The sequence below is a fragment of the Odocoileus virginianus genome, chromosome 22, assembly GCF_023699985.2.
Source record: "Odocoileus virginianus isolate 20LAN1187 ecotype Illinois chromosome 22, Ovbor_1.2, whole genome shotgun sequence".
NCBI classification, from domain to species: domain Eukaryota; kingdom Metazoa; phylum Chordata; class Mammalia; order Artiodactyla; family Cervidae; genus Odocoileus; species Odocoileus virginianus.
Window position 1 is genome coordinate 24,547,635 of NC_069695.1, and position 19,558 is coordinate 24,567,192.

Sequence of the window (19,558 nt, forward strand, 5' to 3'; positions counted from 1 at the left end):
AAGCGGCTTGTTTCTGCCCAGAGCACCTGCCCACTCTGTTCCACAGTGAGGGGCGTGAGGATCACCTGGGCACAGCTGAGCAGGTTCCCCCCAGGTGATCACTAGCTCACTCTGTAGAAACTGGGCCCCGACAAGACTCAGCTTCCAGAGTCACATGGCCAAGGGATGTGGACAAGAGTTAAGGAATGGAGGGCAGATGCCTGTAAACTCGGGGTCTGGAGGCTAGGAACTGGAGAGCAGTCAGCGTGGAGGAAGGTGACTGGTGTGTATTATCCGACCTTAGTCAGCAATTCCAATCCTTCAGTTCTCTGCCGCTACCTACCTTATTGAGGCTCTTAACATATCAGCACCAGCCAGCACTCCACAATGTGGAAAGCTTTTCTAAGCCTGACAAAAGACCTTAAAAATGGATCTGGAAGTGCTCTTCATTGCAAGCTTTGATTCCACTGTCCGCCCATCCTTTGATGTCACATAAAAAGATTTGTCACGCTGACCTTGTCCTGCTGAACACAACTCTACCACTTGCTCAGAGGAACTGAAGATGTCTGCTTTCTCCTTCAGGAAAAAAAAAAAAAAAAAAAACTTTTCCCATTTGCACTCTCTTTTCAGTTCCTCTTAGAAGATACATGGACAGGGAAACACCCTGATTGGTTATGCTATTTTTAAAAGAATTTCTAATAGCAAATAATTTGTTCCATCTGGGAAAAGGCCGATGGCATGTTCAACAACCAGGCATGAATCAGGATGGATTATTTCCAGCATTTAAAAAAAAAAAAGTTTATTTAGATCCACATTGCACTGGTCATTCAGTGTCATTGGCATTTCCTGACCCTAAAGAGGGGCCAAGCCCTTGGCTGCTCCTCTCATCCCTTGGGGCTTCCCTGGTGGTTCAATTGGTAAAGCATCTGCCTGCAATGCGGGAGACCCCAGTTCAATTCCTAGGTTAGGAAGAGTCCCTGGAGAAGGGATAGGCTACCCACTCCAGTATTCTGGTCTAGATAATTCCATGGAATATATAATTCATGGGGCCACAGAGTGAAACACAACAGAGCAACTTATAACCCTCAACCCTTGAAGCCACTTGCCTATCATAATATCAAAGACATTTAGTTCACCAGCCCTCCACTCCTCCGTGGCTTCTGTCAGCAGTTTCAGGGTGCCTGTGGTGGGGGCCATGCTGGCTCACACTGTGGGGCTACTGAACATAACCCAGCCATCAACAAAGGCATGAGGTGGTGTCACACACCAGTGGCCAGGCTTTTGGCCTCTCTGGGTTGCTGTTCCCAAAGCACACAGCCTCTCATTGGAGAAGAGGGAGCAGAAACAGCCAGCAAGTGTGTAGGGAAAACAGAGATAAGATGGGTCCTGGGGCCTCATTTTGACCCATCCAGCTCTCATCTGCCCTCCAGGGCCTCCAGAATTAAAGGCATTCAAAAAAAGGAAGTTAAATAACCAAGGTGACAATATATAGCCTTGATATATTCCTTTCTCTATTTGGAACCAGTCTGTTGTTCCATGTCCGGTTCTAAGTGTTGCCTCTTGACCTGCATACAGGTTTCTCAGGAGGCAGGTGATCTGGTACTCTCATCTCTTGAAGAATTTTCCACAGTTTGTTGTGATCCACACAGTCAAAGGCTTTGGCATAGTCAATAAAGCCGAAGTAGATGTTTTTCTGGAACTCTCTTGCTTTTTCAATGTTTCAACGAATGTTGGCAATTTGACCTCTGGTTCCTCTGCTTTTTCTAAATCCAGCTTGAACATCTGGAAGTTCACAGTTCACGTACTGTTGAAGTCTGGCTTGGAGAATTTTAAGCGTTACTTTGCTAGCATGTGAGATGAGTGCAGGTGTGCGGTAGTTCGAGCATTCTTTGGCATTGCCCTTCTTTGGGATTGGAATGAAAACTGACCTTTACCAGTCCAGTGGCTACTGCTCAGTTTTCCAAATTTGCTGGCATATTGAGTGAAGCACTTTCACAGCATCATCTTTTAAGATTTTAAATAGCTCAACTGGAATTCCATCACCTCCTCTAGCTTTGTTCGTACTGAGCGACTTCACTTTCACTTTTTACTTTCATGCACTGGAGAAGGAAATGGCAACCCACTCCAGTGTTCTTGCCTGGAGAACCCCAGGAATGGGGGAGCCTGGTGGCTCTCTTAGGTCCATAACATTTCTGTCCTTTAGTGAACCCATGTTTGCATGAAATGTTCCCTTGGTATCTCTAATTTTCTTGAAGAGATCTCTAGTCTTTCCCATTCTATTGTTTTCCTCTTATTTCTTTGCATTGACCACTGAGGAAGGCTTTCTTATCTTTCTTTGCTATTCTTTGGAACTCTGCATTCAAATGGGTATATCTTTCCTTTTCTCCTTTGCCTTAAAGGACAACTACTATACATAAAACATATAAGGAACAAGGATTTACTGTATAGCACAGGGAATTATAGTCAATATCTTGTAATAACCTATACTGGAAAATAATCTTAAAAACATAAATATATAGCTGAATCACCTTGCTGTACACCTGAACAGAATATTATAAATCAGCTGTGCTAAGTTGCATCAGTCATGTCTGGCCCTTTGGAACCCTATAGCTGGCATCCCACCAGGATCCTCTGTCCTTGGGATTCTCCAAGCAAGAATACTGGAGTGGGTTGCCATGCCCTCCTCGAGGGGATCTTCCCAACCTAGGGATCTATAAATCAACTGTACTTCAATTTTTAAAATGCCAAATATATATATATACCATAGAATATTATTCAACCATATAAAAGAAAGGAATTCTGATATATGTTATAACATGGATGAATCTTGAAGACATCATGCTAAATGAAATAAGCCAGATACAAAAAGAACAAATATTGTATGATTCCACTTATGCAGGGTACTGAGAGTAGTTAAATTTGCAGAAACAAAAAGTAGACTAGAGGTTATCAGGGGCTGGGAAAGTGGAGAATATGCAGTTGTTTAATGGGTAGAGAGTTTCATTTTGGCATGATGAAACAGTCTGAAGATGATGGTGATGGTTGTGCAATAATAATGTAAATGTACTTAATGTCACCGAACTACAAACTTAAAATGATCACAATGGTGGACCTTAAGAGGGATATGCTAAGCAAAATGTCAAAAACAAGTACCATATGATCTCACTTACATGTGGAATCTAATAAACAAAACAAATGAAAAAATAAAAAAAAATCAAACTGATAGATACAGAGAACAGACTGGTGGCTGTCAGAGGGAAAAGGGGGTTAGGGGTTAGACAAAATGGATCAAGGGGGTCAAGAGATACAGACTTCCAGTTATATAGTAAATAAGTCAAAGGGATGTAATGCATAGCATGGGAATCATTGTCAATAATATTGTTTTGCAAATCTGAAAGTTGCTAAGAAAGTAAATCTTAAAGAAAATCTTTTTTTCTTGGAATTTTTCTCACCACAAGAAAAAAAAAATTGTAACTTTGTATGATGACAGATGGTAATTAGACTTACTGTGAACATTTTGCAATGTATACAAATGTTGAATCTTTGTACCCCTGAAAATAACATAACATTGTATGTCAGTTATACTTTAATTAAAAAGAAAAATCTAACTTAAAAAGTTTGTTATTTAACTTAAAAAATAAAAATAAGAAATAATAGTATTCCTCATTATAGATACCTACATACACCAATTCCCATAAGATAAATATATCAGGGAGAAAGAAAAAATGGGGACTTCTCTGATGGTCCACTGGCTAAGACTCTGTGCTCCCAGTGCAGGGGGCAGGGTCTGATCCCTGGTCAGGGAACTAGATCCCACAGGCCACGACTAAGAGTTTTCATGCCACAACTAGAGATCTCCACATGCTGCAACTAGCCAAATAAATAAATAGATATTTTTTAAAAAAGAAAATAGCCTTTCTTCATTAAAAAAAAAAGAAAAACATGGTTAAAATGTTAAATTTTATGTTATGTATGTTTGACCATGATTTTTTAAAAAGGAAGTTAAATATATTTATGTTTTTCACTGCCTCCAGGTCCTTTTCTAAAGGAAGGCTTCTGGGTGTCATGGTTGCTAAGTGAAGCAATGATTAATGACTTAATTACTCAGTGATGCACTGGTAAATGTTTAACAATGGGCTCTCCAACAAGAACAAAAAATACTCGCGTGCAAATATTGGTACATAAGTTTAGTATAAATTTTACTGATGTTAAGGATAATGAGTTGCCCAATTTATTACTGCTACTAATAATAAAACATACAACATTCTAAGTTCCACATAGCAATTGATTTTCATGGAATTTCACTGACTTGCACAACTCCTGTGTCTGCAGCCAACGACAGTGGCAACTGATAAACAAGTACAGTTCTACTGAAAATGTTGACTGATATTTTCACACATTTTAATAAGACACAAGTGAAATGATGTAAGCAATTTTTCAAATGAATCGGATGAAGGTTTTTGAATATTGGAAGAATATTTCCTCAATTTCTTGTGTTATTCAGAATGTAACAGCCACAGGCACAACATGCTTTTAAGCTGAATCTATATTGTCTCCACCATATTACTGCATCTAGGCAATCAATAAAACAGTATTTTTAAGCCTCGATTTATAACCTTTGCTGATTTGCATAGTGTGAATACTTCCACTGTGGCTGATTTCAATCTACCAATGTGAAGTCACTGAAGGCAGAGTCGGGGAGGGCTCACAAAGAGTCCGACATGACGGAGTGACTAACACTTTCGCTTCACTTTCATGCAGTGACAACCAGTGCATAGTATTTTCATACAATAGACATAGAGTGATAGATGTATAGATAGTAAATATGCTAAAATTATTAGAACATGATGAGTTTTTAGTATTTTGTGTTTTAAATATAATGTATTTAGTTGTGCGTGCGTGCATGCTCAGTTGCTTAAGTTGTGTCCAACTCTTTTCAATCCCATAGGCTGTAGCCTACCAGGCTCCTCTGTCCTCGGATTCTCCAGGCAAGAATACTGGAGTGGGTTGCCATGTCTTCCTCCAAGAGGATCCCAGGGATGGCTGCCCTTTAAATGGGGTTTCATTATTGTGAGAACACAGCACAGAAGGAATCAGAGGAAAAAGTTAGTGAGCCTGAAGGAAGGTCCTTGACCCCACTGGCCATGCACTCCAAGTCTCCGAGCGGATCTCGCCCCATCCTGGTGTCCAAACAGAAGTCTCTATGAACTTCTCAGCCCCAACGAACTCGAGGGAAGCTGGGTCGACCCCACTGGCCATGCACTCCAAGTCTCCGAGCGGATCTCGCCCCATCCTGGTGTCCAAACAGAAGTCTCTATGAACTGCTCGGCCCCAACGAACTCAAGGGAAGCTGGGGGGACGAGGTGCAGGAGACCAGCTATCCCAGGTCATCCTCACTGCCGTCGAAGCTGCCCTGCTCTCACTTCTGCCTTATCACACAAGCTCTCTGCGTAGCTGCCACCTTCTAGCAGAGTTGCAGGTGGAAAGAGAGATGAAATATCTCAGCCTCCTAGCTCCAGGTCTGTCTGAACATTTTTCTGCAGCACACCCCTTCCCCTGGATTCAGCCCAGGAAAAGTCTACCCAGCAGTTCATCCATGCTTTCTTTTCCTACTTCCCCTCCTTCAGAAACCTCAATGACAGACTCTCCAGGAAAAAAAAAATGTCCAGGTTTGTGGTATTTGCCAACTTCTGTGCTAAAGACACTTCTGCCACGGCTGATTTCAAGCTAGTGGACGAGAAGTTGAGAAGAGAGGCTACAGTCAGCTCCCAGGAATAGGTGCAGGCCCACCCAGGCACCCCCCCAGGGTGTTGAGGCCACTGGTTATTAATGGTCAAAGCCAAACTTCCAGAATTTAAAATCCTTCTCTGTCTTAAAAATCCAGCTCTTGACAACAGAAGCCTTGACTTTCAAGTCTTGTCTTTGCAGTGCATCTATTTTATTTTACCTATTATAGAATTTAGAGCTAAGACTTTGTCTCTCGGTCAACTCTCTCCTGAGTGTACCACATTTAAGCCCCTACCCCGTGTTCCCAGTGGTGAGAGAAGGTCAATGGGTACAATAAAACATGGAGAAAAACAGACCTTGGGACTTCCCCGATGGTCCAATGGCTAAGACTCTGCACTCCCAATGAAGGGGGCCCAGGTTCCATCCCTGGTCAGGGAACAAGATCCCACATGCTGCGACTAACGGTTTGCATGCCACAACTAAGATCTGGTGCAGCCAAATAAATAAATACTAAATAAAGCAAATTACTATCTCAAAACATTATCCATCATCCACTTACAACTTTTTTTTTAAGATTTAAAATAGCAAGTACACTGCCAATAGAGGCTACACTAACAAATCTCTAGCAAACTTGGGATGAAATTAAAGGAGAGGCCAGGTACTAGGAATCCTCCATGAATGAAGGAGGGAAGGATGGAGGGAGCGGGTGAGGGAGAAAAGAGAGAGAATGGATACGGAAGGAGGGAGGGGAAGCAGAGGGACAGCAGAAAGAAGAAAATTGCTAGGTGCTAAGAGTTACCAAAAATGTGATATGTTTTGTTCATATTTAACAAATTAATGGTTTCAGCACAGGCACTTGCTAGGTATAACTGTATGCCTAACCTCATTTGCAGCTGTCATAAGACTAGACTGGAGTTTATGAAGAAGGCAAGGCGCAGGTCACCGAGGGGCCCTCCCTAACTGCCCCCCACCCCCGGGGCCCATGGCCACTGCAGGAACGGGAGCTGAGCCGCCATCAAGTCAAAGCTCAGTCTTTGTTCCCAGTGCCTTTCTTCTTTCCTGGCCATCCTGAGACTGGAGGGCCAAGTTCCATACCCCACCCCAAGCTTCCAGCCTGGTAGGAGACCCCAGCAGTGAGAGAGTCGAGCTGTGGATACTCTGGCCCTTTGACACCTGGCCCTGAGATGTCTAAGACCCCTCCTGGAGAATGAAGAGTAAGAGAATCTAAGACCTCACCTGGAAAATGAAAAGTAAGAGAATCTTAAATATCAGGACTGTCTTCTGATCACTTGCAAATTGTCTCCTTTCCTGCCCCTCTCACTCTGATACACAGAGGGCTATCTGAGGTACCTCAAAGTGCCTTTGACTTGAAACAACGAGAAATAATTAAAAGTGAGAAGTGACAAAGACATCAGATTCCAATTAACCTAACTGCCGACTCCTTCTGGAACCTGGAAAGCACAGGAGCAAGCCCAGGGACGTCTCTGTCTACTAGTTGTGTGACTTCGCAAAAGTTGCTTGGTCTCTCTTAGCTGTGGTTCCCCCATAGGTAAGTGGAAATGATGCTTACACTATGAGATCAATGTAAGGAGTACATGGGGCTTCAGTAGTGGCTCAGTGGTAAAGAATCCACAGGCCAACACAGGAGACTCATGTTCCTTCCCTGGGTTGAGAAGATCCCTTGGAGAAGGAAATAGTAACCCACTCCAGTATTCTTGCCTGGAGAATCCTAAGGACAGAGAAGCCTGGAGGGCTACTGTCCATGGGGTCCTCACAAAGAGTGGGACAGGACTTAGCAACTAAACAACAACCAAAGAGTAAGTGACAGTTTACAGGAAAGAGTGATTTGCAAATCAATAGGTTTTGTTTGGTTTTTTTCTTTTTTATTGTTTTCCCTTTCCAGTGCCTCCTAGTCTAGTCCCCTCTCTACAGTCACTGTTAGCAATATAATGTATATGCCTCCAGGCTTCTCTTTAAGGAGTTGCCCTAAGAAAGATATCTGTGTGTGTGTGTGTGTTTTAACAGAAGTGATCTATTGTTTCATTGAACAATGTGGCTTAGACAACTTCCTATGTCAGTACAATTAGGTATACCTCATTTTAGAATGTAGCAGCATGTCTTCTATAAAAGCGGTACACAGTTATTTATTTAGCCATTCCTGTTTTTATGAATATTTCTTGTTGTTTTGATTTTTTCCACTGTTATAAATAACAGTGCAGTGAAGAAGATGCTTGTACTTGCTTCCTTCAGCACATGGTTTAAGTTTCTCCCTGGGGTAGCGATTAACAGTAGAACTTCAGGGTAGTGGGTTATACAAAGTGACCTCTTTTTTAAAGACTAAATATTATTTATTGCTGTTCAATTTCAGAATGACTTCTTAAGTGGCTGTACTCACACCCATATTCCCTCCAGCTGAGCATGAGTATACTCAATGAATTTGAATTTCCTCTGCTAAAGTGAGGCTGAGCACCAGTGTATATAAATCTTGATCATTTTTATTATTTATTCTGTGAATTACTGGTTTATACTCTTGGCCCATTTTTTCAATTAGATCCTATATTTCTTTAGATGATGTGTTGATTCTAATCCTTAGTTTTGTGTGGTTGCTGTTGCTTGTCAAAACTACATGATGAGGTAGGTTTATCCATCAACCTTTTGTGAGTTTGATTACTGGGATCCGTCTCCCAAAGCCTGATTTGCCCTTGGGGATCTGATGATGCTGAGTATCTGAACTTGCAAAGCTAAGAGTGGGGAATGTGGTGACTCTGCCAACATACAGTCACCCTGAGGGTGCCAGGCTGAAACAGATGGCTGGACTCTCTCTTAAATTTCTTGATTACCAAAGAGATCATCTGTTCCAGCCCTTGGTTGACCCAGGCAGCTAATCAAAGTCATGCTTTCCTTGCAAGATGCTAGGCTCCAAATATGCAAAACCCAAAATGGAAGAGAGAAGTGATAGGTGGAGTTCAAACGGCCAGTTCCTGCAGAAATGCAAACTGTGTCAATCTGAAAGTTTTACTTTCATGCTTGCCTTTCATAAATAGAAACAAAGATGCCTTCCACTAGATACAGGCACAGATCTCAAGCATGAGATGGGGAATGCATTGGCAAGGATCCTAACTTCCCAGGAAAGAAGAGAAACCCCCATTCCCCACCCCCCACCCCCCCACACACAAAGTCATCAATGAAAGATTTGAAGCCTGAACCATTGATACTATACTCCTACTACAAAATGTAAATCTCCAAAACAGAATTATAGCCACTCTGACATGATACAGCTTTCAGCCTGACTGCAGACTGAGCTGATGAGTCCTGAGCTGATGGCCTGTGGCATGTGGATCACCCGTCCGTTGCCCTCAGGTAATCTAAACCAGCAGGCGCAGGATGGGCTGGTGTGCTGTTACTGCACCAACATGAAAGTGGCTGGCGAAGTGAGTCTGGCTTGGTAATTAGATACTTTACTGTAGCTCTCAACAGTAAAGCAAGGCCCAACAAATTTCTTTGACAGTAAAATAATCCTTCGTTCTTCCAGACACTGACACTGATCTAAGACGTCTATGCTTATAGCCACAAAAGCATAAAATATGGAGATTGAGGATAAAACTCATCAACAGTACATACTAAGGATTTGAAAGACAATGCAACCGTCTCCAAATATATTCTTAGGGATGGATTAATGGAGACCCCATTGCATCGACATGGATGTATTTTTAAACTATTAAATGTGTCTATATTTATTATATCTCATTTATACATATTTAGCATATGTATTTCCTAAAGGCTCCTTTTCCTTCTAATCCATATCTTCTTGAAATTCATGATGATACAGTATCCTGCTGTCCTCATTCGCTCAACCCTCCCCTTTATCCTCAATCAGATAAGATTGTAAACAATGAGCACGGTGTTTGTGGTTTTTCAGTTTAAGGATGTGGGGAGGGGTACAAAAGACCATCTATTTGTTAGAGCGTGCCTGCACACACAGGGGCAGAATCCTTCCAACAACTATTCCAACTGTCTCTTTCAATCAAACCAAGTGTGGTGATCTGTCCGCGGCCCAGTGTGATCAGAACATCTAATCCTTCCAAATCTCCATGGCCGTGTAGACAGAAAACATTGATCAATCCGAGCAAAACCTATAGCCAGAGCAATTCTTGGGATGTTCCTATTGCATTTATTTTAAGAAGCAGTTTCAGAAGGACGGCAATGACAAACCGAATGAAAGTCTGCAGACCAATGAAAATAATTTATAAAGAAAATGGTTTTTAATTTTACATTTTTTTCAGTGTTTTTTTTTTTTTTTTTCTCCTGATTACTAAAGTTTGCTTTCCTGGTGGCTTGGATGGGCTCCCCTGGTGGTTCAGATGGTAAAGAATCTGCCTGCAATGCAGGAGACCCATGTTCAATCCCTGGGTCCAGAAGCTCCCCTGGAGAAGGAAATGGCAGCCCACTCCAATATTTTTGCCTGGAAATCCCATGGACAGAGGAGCCTGGCAGGCTATAGTCCATGGGGGTCACAAAGAATTGGACACAACTGAGCAACTAACACATACATACAAAGTTATACTGCTCATTGCAGAAAATGCAGCAAAGCACAAAGGAAAAAGAAAAAAATCACAAATAATCTCCTCCAACCTGGCTGTGAAAAGCTTTTCAACCTAAAGTTAAATAAATCTGGAGCCAAATGAATCTTCTGGGATCAAGGAATGTCCTTAAGTGTTCTGGTGTCTGCCAAGGGTTCCTCATCCACAATCCCAGAGCCCCTGTTGACACTTCCTGTGCCAGCCTTAGTCTTGAGCAGAGCTGGGAGCCCCTATAAAGTGAATGTCCAGGGTCCCCAAGGAAGCTTGTGTCCAGACATACCTGTTTCAATCCACTCCCTACAACCAAAACTCAGGAAATAGCACTTGTCATTTCACAGTGAAATTTGCCTAAGGACAAATACCCATTGCCTTAAATTCATTCACACTAAAATGTAAATGAGGTCTGTTTGATGTTTCTGCAAGGAGAAAGTGGGGGGAAGCCCATAACTCTAGGCATCTGAATTAGGAAGCAGGATGCCATGAAAGACGGTCCTCATTCAGGAACAAGCCATTCTAACATCAGGCAGCCCTTCTTGTTAGTGACTTTTAAAGCCTGAATAGATCCTGTTGTAACTTGAGACATGGCTATTCTGTGAACCAGCCACCTAAGGGGCTTGTTCTCTGTGAATTAGCACTCTGCTACCTCCATCACCTGGGAAAGCTGGTCTGGCACTCACAAGTCAAACCACAGACATCATTTCTTTCCTACCTTCTCTTTTGGAAAAAAAGCTTCTTTGTCTCATGTTTCCTAACTGTTGAAGTGAATTCAAACAGGAGGGAGCCCTATCAGGCCAAGCTGTTCAGTTTCACGTGAGAATTTCTCATCTTTCCATGGACTTCTCAGCTTGTTTTCGTGCTTGAATTAGACATGGCTTAGGGGTCACTGAACCCCAAATGGATTAAGTCCCTTAAATTATCTTTGAGAAAGGGTCATCTTGTGTATTTATTAAATAAAATTATCTAGTGTCTTCTTTCAGATTCTTTTACAATGAACAAACTCCCTTGTTTCTTGGGAATTCTTTGAAGTTCCAAAAGCATCTGGCACATTTTACATTAGACTTTTCTAGGTTCTTCTTCCTTAGAAACAGGAAGTTGACAAAAAGCTCCAAACATTTATTTTAGTTCCCCAGAATGGGAAGGGAGATGTCCAATAGGTTCTAAAAATAGTAAAAGCCCTTCCACATGAATGTGGTCATTACCCAAAGAGTCATTGGATTTAAATTGTGTCTGAAACTTGTCCAAAACCCACCTGGAGACCTCTTTGCATTCAACATTCTTAGCCCTGAAAATAGTACACCTGGAAAATGGCTTTATTTCTGTTCCTTGATAGGATAAATAATTATAACAACAAACATGCTTGACAATAAAAACTCTGTCTTTGAACCATCCTGTTCTCTCTCTTGTAACAGGAACTGGCATATTATTGTCCATGGGCCATATGTACCTTGCTGCCTGTTTTTTTGTTTTTTGTGTTTTTTTTTTTAAATAATTTGTTGAGGTGAAATTCATTTAACAGAAAATTAGCTGTTTTAAAGGGAGCAATGCAGAGGTAGTTAGTACATCCACAGTGTTGTACAACACCACCTCTTTCTAGTTTCAAAACATTTCCATCATTCCAGAGTAAAACCCTGTACCCATTAGGCAATGTCTCCCCTGCCCTCCTTCCCCAGCCCTTGGCAACCACCAATCTGCATTCTGTCTCTATTTATTTACAAGTAGTAAATAAATATTATTATTTACTTATAAATAATAAGAGTAAATAAACCTGGAGGTTTCATATAAATGAAGTCACACATTTCATTTAGCATCATGATTTGGAGGTTCATCCACACTGTGGCATGTGTCAGTACTTCATTCCTTGTGTGTGTGTGTGTGTGTGTGTGTGTGTGTGTAATAAAGTTTTATTAAAGTATAAAGGAGACAGAGAAAGCTTCTGACATAGGCATCAGAAGGGGGTCGAAAGAGTACCCCTACTTCATTCCTTTTTATGATGATATTCTCTTTTATGATATTCTGTTGTATGTGTATATGATAATTTGTTTATCCAAGGATGGACTTTCCACCATTTAGCTATTGTGAATAGTGCTGCTGCAAATCTGTGTGTATATGTACCTGTCTAGCTCCCTGTTTTCAATTATTTGGGGCATCTACCTAGGAGTAGAATTGCCAGGTCATATGGCCATTCTATGGCTAACTTTCAGAGGAACTATCAAGCTGTTTTCCACAGCAGCTACACAATTTTACTATTTTATTTCATTTACACTATTTTAAGTACACTTACAGAGGTAAGTGCCTGGCACATACTCACCAGGTGAATTCACCACAGAACATAGATGAGACTCAGGTGTCCTGACTCCAGTCCAGGGAAAGGACAAACCGGGATAGCATCTGCTCAGGAGAGAAAAACAGATGCTTTGACTCATTTGCACGGTTGTAACTCGTCCAGGGGAAATGTGGGGGGGTGGGGGGAACATCCCACTGGTTGTACCACAACCCACGTCACCTGCCGTCGTCTGGAAAGCCCCACCTGTCCCCAGGTAACAGTAACACACACCTGGGCGCACCACCTCCGTGGGTCTCTAAGTCAGCCTGAGCACAGCCGCACCATGACCCAAGCATGTTCCTGGTCACTCGTCACCTGGCTGAAGCCCAGAGTGAACAAAGAACAAACACTCAGGAGGAGGCTCAGGGGGCTGGTGACCCTGCCTCCACACAAGGCGGAATCGGCCAAGCGCCGAGGATGCCCCAGCTTGCCTGGGTCTCACCCAGGGGACCCACGTCTGTCACCAGCAGGTTCACCTGAGCATCCTCTGAAGTCCTGCCAGTGCCCTTCAGAGTTGGGGTGGGGTGGCTAATACTTGATACGGGGCCACTATTACTATCATGGAACATTCTCAACCTCTTGTCCTGAAATTGTTCAGTGTTGCCAGGCAAAGCTTCTAGGAGTGGAAGGGGTGCAGAGCGAATGAGATGGAATCTAGGTGATGAGGTCTAACTCTTCCTTTGTGGTTCGTCTATTTCCACTGGCTCACAGAATGCCCTGTGCATCCGGCCCTTCAGACCAGAGTTCCCCTGCAAACGTCTATCCCTACACTGCAGCATCTGAACTGACTTTCTGAGGGAACCTCTTCCAAACCCTCCAACCTCTGCCCTCCTAGTTGCCCGGGCCCTGGCCCTGGGGACCGTCCAGGCCCCGGAGCCTTGCTCACTCCTTGCCCACAGCCCCACCTCCTCCCCAGGCCCCCTGTGCCATGTGCATGCCGGACTCTCCCCATATCCTGGAAGCTCTGGGTCTTTTGTGACCCCGGCCCTTGTATCTGTGGTGGTCTCTATTTTGGGCTTCCCTATGGCTCAGTGGCAAGGAATCTACCTGCCAATGCAGAAGACCCAGCTTCTATCCCTGGGTCAGGAAGATCCCCTGGAGGAGGGAATGGCAACCCACTCCAGCATCCTGACCTGGAGAATCCCATGGACAGAGGCGCCTGGGGGCTAAGTCCATGGGGTCACATAGGTTTGGACATGACTGAGTGACCGAACAGCTGTCTAGTTTGCCCTTTCTCACACCCCGCCCTGGCTCAAAACTCGCTCTCTCCATGGAACCGCCCCCCACTCCCAGTCTCCCTGCAGCCGAGTCAGCCCTCCTCCTTTCAGCAGTGTCAGCATTCGCCACTTCTCACGCACCTGCAGCGCAGCCGTGTCCCCAGTTACAGGAAAACTCCTGAGCAGGCATCCTGTCCTGCTTGCTTCACTCACCTCTGTATCCCTAACAGTGTATAGGGTGATTGCCAAGAGAAAAGCCTTTAACGTGAACATGTAGATCAGCTTGGTCTTTGGCCTTAGGCAGGCATGATGGCTGTCAGAGGTTAAGGGAGCAAAACATACATATTGAAAACTTGCCCTGTACCAGCTGAGGGTCAGCCACATATCTGCCAGTTTTGCCTGTGAAACTACCTCAGATCGAGCCCACCCGGACCTGGCATTGGTCATGGGAGCTTGGGTGATGGTAGCAGCTGGAAGGGAGGGCAGCAGTGATAGAGGGGCACCCAGGCAACACTCGGTAGAATGACTGCACTCCAAGTCCTGGCTGCTGCGCAGCAATCACTAAATAGGAGCCCGGCTCCCTCTGGCAGTGTAAGGAGCACTTCAGCATCTCCCTCCTGGCTGACTCCTTGTGAGAGGCATCATGGTATAATGGAAGGGGTGGAGGGTTCAGAGCCACAGGGACCTGGGCTCAAATCCCAGCCCAACTGTTGCTCGCTGTGTGATTTCAAGCAAATAACTTAACCTCTCTGATCTTCAGATTCCTCTTCCAAAAAGTAGAAATTAAAAAAAAAAAAATTGATCACAGTATTACTCATTCCTAGAACAAATACTGTTTTGAGTCTTGTATCATATCTGATCTAGTTAGTGGGAAGATGCAGCTTCTAATATAAGACAGGCACATGCAAAGGTATGAAATGGTATGACCTGAAATAATGCCAGGCTCCTCTGTCCATGGAGTCCTCCAGGCAAGACTACTAGAGCAGATTGCCATTCCCTTCTCCAGGGAATCTTCCCAACCCAGGATCAAACCTGGGTCTCCCGCATTGCAAGCAGATTCTTTACCATCTGAGCCACCAGGCAACTTAAATATTCATTTATTTCCCTTCTGCTGTTTATTCCCTAGTCAAAAGCACAGAATCCTTAGGGAAATCCACTCCATTCTTTCACTCCTCCAGCACACTTATTTTATCCTCCAAGTAAAGACCATCTCATATAATAGTAATATCTAACACTTACCAGGTGCTTGCTGTGAGCTAGGCATTGTTGGAAGTGTTAATACTTATGTGTGTATACTTATTAACTTAATGCTCACAACACAGGTTGGCACTCCAAGTAAGAAAAAAAGGCACAGAGATGCTAAGGAATTTGTCAATGTCACACAGCTAGTGAGTGAGGGAGCTGGGCTTTGAACCTGAGCACCCCAGTTCAAGCCCACAGCCCAAGCCAGCACACTAGAGAGTATACATTTTAGCCCCTCCAAATGATACCCCATCTTCAGAGCTGTGTCTCTTCCACCTCCCTTTTTTTCTTTTCTCTTTTCCCCTCTTCTTTTCCTCTCAGCTGAAGAAACCAAAGGTCACTTTGGACAGGGTTAGGTAACACACTCAAAGTTACACAACTCCTGTGGCATTTATCCTGGTTCCAGTTCTCATGCCCTTCTTATGACATCATGCAACACCAGACGATCAGTATGAAGGCAAATGGCTGAAATTAATTACCATTTTGAGTAAACAACATACATGACTTTATCCTCCCAGTTATAGCAATCATTTGAAGGTCTCAGATCTGATGGTAAATATTTATATATACATATATTTATATATATGTATATTCCCATTAGATACCACTATGTTTTCCACTTTAGTTAACACTAATCTGAAATGTTTTGTTTTTGCTAGTGTTGTTTGAGTTTCTGCCCCCATAAATATTTGCACTGTTGTCTTCATTTTAATTAGTTTCTGGTGTTTTCCTTGGCCTGGTTTTACGATGGGATGGGAGTAGAGTATTTACAGTCTGACCTGCCATCTGTGAAGTTTTGCACCTTCAAAGCACGTCGTCACCGCTCAAAGATGCCATCTATGTACAGTCAAAACAAGTCCCGGCGTGCTCGTGAGCAAGGCAGTGCTGTGTCTCAGCTGGCAAGTGACTCCGAAGCACCCAGAGGCCGCCACCACGTGGGGGACACCACAAAGAAGCCTCCACCAAATCTTCCAGGACTGTGCCCTTGAACTGACACAAGGTTACAATCCAAAACCTAATACTAGGAAGAATTTGTTCTTGTGTCAAGAGGGCACTGAACCCAGAGGAGATAGGAGTGAAGAGATGTCGTTGAGAAGCTGGCACATAAATCTACAGAGACCGGTGTAGACCATGCATGAGACATTGTAGGAAGAATGCTATTTGCGGATGGAAGACTTTCCCAGCTCACCTCTGTGAGTCAGTGAACGCCTCTGGGTTTTTATTTCCTTATTTGTAAAACAGGGGTAATACTACTCAACTTGCTGATCACCTAGCCATCACATGAGAAAATTAGGAAAGTGAGATCAATGTGAAAACTGTAAAGCTCTCTAGAAACATGACAAATTGTATTACTGCTGTTCTGTAATGTATAAATAAAAGAAGAGTTTCACTTGAAGAACATACAGAACAGTGATTTCCAAAAAAATGCACTAGGCTGAAAGATACAATTCAATACGAAACTTCCATGGCATTTCAAAAAATATTTATTTTTATTTATTTATTTGGCTGTGCTGGGTCTTAGCTGTGGCACCGGGGATCTTTAATTGCAGCAGGTGAACACTTTTAATTGTGTCATGTGAGATCTAGTTCCCTGACAGGGGATCAAACCTGGGCCCCCTGCATTGGGAGAACTGACTCTTGCCACTGGACCATCAGGGAAGTCCCCTTCCATTGCCTTTTTAAACCCAGCAGAAGAGAGACAGCTTTGCAAGCAAAACAAACGCACTTCAAGATAATGTTAGAGACTTTGCCTCTGCGCTGGTCCTGCATGCTCCAGACACATGGAGGAGGGTGAGGCAGGTGAAATGGACAGCCTGGGAAGAGCTGACTCCTCCAAGTGCACAAGGAGAACCAGGCTCAGTCACTGCGCTGCTGCCCTACATGGGGGGTGGGGGAGGGGGGCTGGATGCCAAGGCAAAGGACAGACTGCTATGGACTGAACTGTGTCCCCCACAAGTGCTGAAGTCCTAACACCAAGTGTGACAACATTTGGAAATAGGGCCTTTAGGAGCTAACTGAGGTTAAGTGAGGGCATAGGGTGGTATTGGTTGCTTTGTAAAAAGAAGAGATCTCTCTCTCTCTCTCTCTCTCTCTCTCTCTTCCCTTCTCTCTTGGAGGAAAGGAAACATGAGGACAAAGTAGCTATCTCCAAGCCAAGAAGAGAGGTCTCACCAGAAACCAAACCCTGCAGGAACCTTGATCTTTGACTTTGTAGCCTCCAGAACCATGAGAAAATAAATTTCTTCTGTTAAGCCACTCAGTCTGTGATATTTTGTTAGGCAGTCCTAGAAGACTAAGACAGACAATATTTTTGTTTTACAATTGAAAAGAAAATCAAGTTTTCTTTGAGATAGCTTAAGTTCTGAAACTTTTAACTATATACCCAATGAAAATGAAAATTTTAAAAATCCAATGGAAAAGTCTTCTTGGGTACCATTTTGTCCAAAGATGACAACCTGGAACATGCGTGCATGATCAGTAAGCCTGGAGAAAAAGTATAATTTCACAGTAAATTCTATCCAACAAGTCTTACCAGAATCCATCTGCTCTTTTAAGAGTTCACAAAATCATCAGATGTCAGGGTTGCAAAAATCTTCAGTATTACTCATCTCTGTGTGTGTGTGTGTGTGTGTGTGTGTGTGTGTGTGTTAGTCACTCAGTAATGTTTGACTCTTTGTGATCCCAAGGACTGTAGCCCCGCCAGGCTCCTCTGGCCATGGAACTCTCCAGACAACACTACTGGAGTGGGTAGCCATTCCCTTTTCCAGGGAATACAAAATACTCTGCAATCAAGTTAAAGCCAGACCCCCATTTTGGAGTCACCCCTGGCTCTATACCCACCAAGTAGCCAGCTATTGATCTGTAAAGCCAATTATGTATTGATAGTTAGAGTGAGGGGAGGAAAAGGTATTAGAGAATGACAGTAAAATCCATTTAAGGGCATCCAGTTCAGTAAATCCTTTCACTCAAGATCAAGACAAGCGGAGTCACTGTGCTCACAGCACAGAAAGGTATTATTATTGCTGCAAATGTGCTTACCACCCCTTCAAACATCTTGCCCCTGTGGTGTTGGAAGGGGATGTCCAGAGAGTCACAGGGCAGTGTGTGCATGCTCGGCCACTCAGTCATGTCCGACTCTTTTGCAACCCCATGGACTGTAGCCCACCAGCCTCCTCTGTCCACGGGATTTTCCAGGCAAGAATACTGAAGTAGGTTGCCATTCCTATTCCAGGTGATCTTCCTGACTTAGGGATCGAACTCACATTTCCTGTATCTTCTCCATTGGCAGGTATATCCTTTACTACTGAGCCACCTGGGAAGTCTCTTGGAGGGCGGGGGGCAGCCCCCTCCCCAAACTGGAGTATGGCTGACCCTGGGGGGTGTAGGGGACACCCCAGGCCACAGGAAACAACGGCCCAGCTTCCTGGAGTCCCAATTGAATGAAGTAGAATGCAAACATTTGCATGATTTTTTTAAAGGCAAAATACGGTACTTCAAAGAACTTTCTGGCATGCCGTATTCCAGCCTTGCCTCCAGTTGGGCAGGGGCTATGAACTCTGCTCTGCCAGAGGGCTCCAGGCTAAAAGAAGAGCCCAGCCCAGAACCACCCCCCACCCCCACCCCCATCCCAGCAGCCTCCCAGCTGCTTCCTCTCCTCCAGCATAGTGATTTTTACAAGCCCAGCGGGCATGGCCCATCTTCTCAGAGGAAACACCTTCTCAACAACCCGCTCTGGCCTGTGGAGTGAAGTTCAGTTTCTTTCACTTGGCACAAGACTCCCTCACAGCTGACTCCCAACAGCTTTATAAGACTTTGATATCAACTGCTCCCTACCCACCCTGCTCCCTCCATACCTGCGACTCTGGTTCTTCATCCTACCTTCCCAATGCCACCCCTCCCCTGCCCATTTCCTCTCGATTGCCCTTCCCAGGCTGCGCCCCCACCCTGGCTCAGCTCTGAGATCTCAAACAAAGTCCCCTCCTGTGCAATGCTTTTTCTGCTCCCCCCTACCCACCCTCCACAGTGCTCAGAATGCAGAGCAAGGTTTACGTGCCAAATACCATCAGTCTTTAACCACCAGTGTTAATTGGCTCCTAAATTACTATTTAACTGGCTGCCTGTCCTGCTGACGACAGTTTTGTCCTCATTCGCTATTCCAATCTGCAGAGGAACGTTCCTCACGAAGTTGGACTGCTCTTTTGAAACGAGATCTCAGCAGATTTATTTCCAAACCAAATTAAAACAGGAAGTGAGAATCCAAAGCGTGCTCTACTGTGACAAAAGTCACATTAGAAATGAAACCAAAGTGCCCTCATCTCCCGTCTCCCCAGGGGCAGAATGACAGTCCAGGGCTCCCAGCTGAGATGCCCGTGAAATTCACGTCAAGAGGTTCTTGTGGGGGCAAAAACATCGTGGGGTTTTGAATGCCAAAGAAAAGTCCTGTTAGACCCTAGTCAGATCGTGGGAATAGAGGGGCTGCAGAGAGCCAG

At 43.9% G+C, this 19,558-nt stretch overlaps 1 long non-coding RNA gene across 1 annotated transcript in view; it reads right to left on the minus strand.

Annotated features, from left to right (window-relative positions):
• LOC139030383 (uncharacterized) overlaps nt 1-19,558 on the minus strand; it is a 45,681-nt gene that overhangs the window by 16,461 nt on the left and 9,662 nt on the right. The window contains exon 2 of the long non-coding RNA XR_011482743.1: nt 12,595-12,674. This is a non-coding gene — a long non-coding RNA (uncharacterized lncRNA). The remainder of the gene's footprint in view (nt 1-12,594; nt 12,675-19,558) is intronic.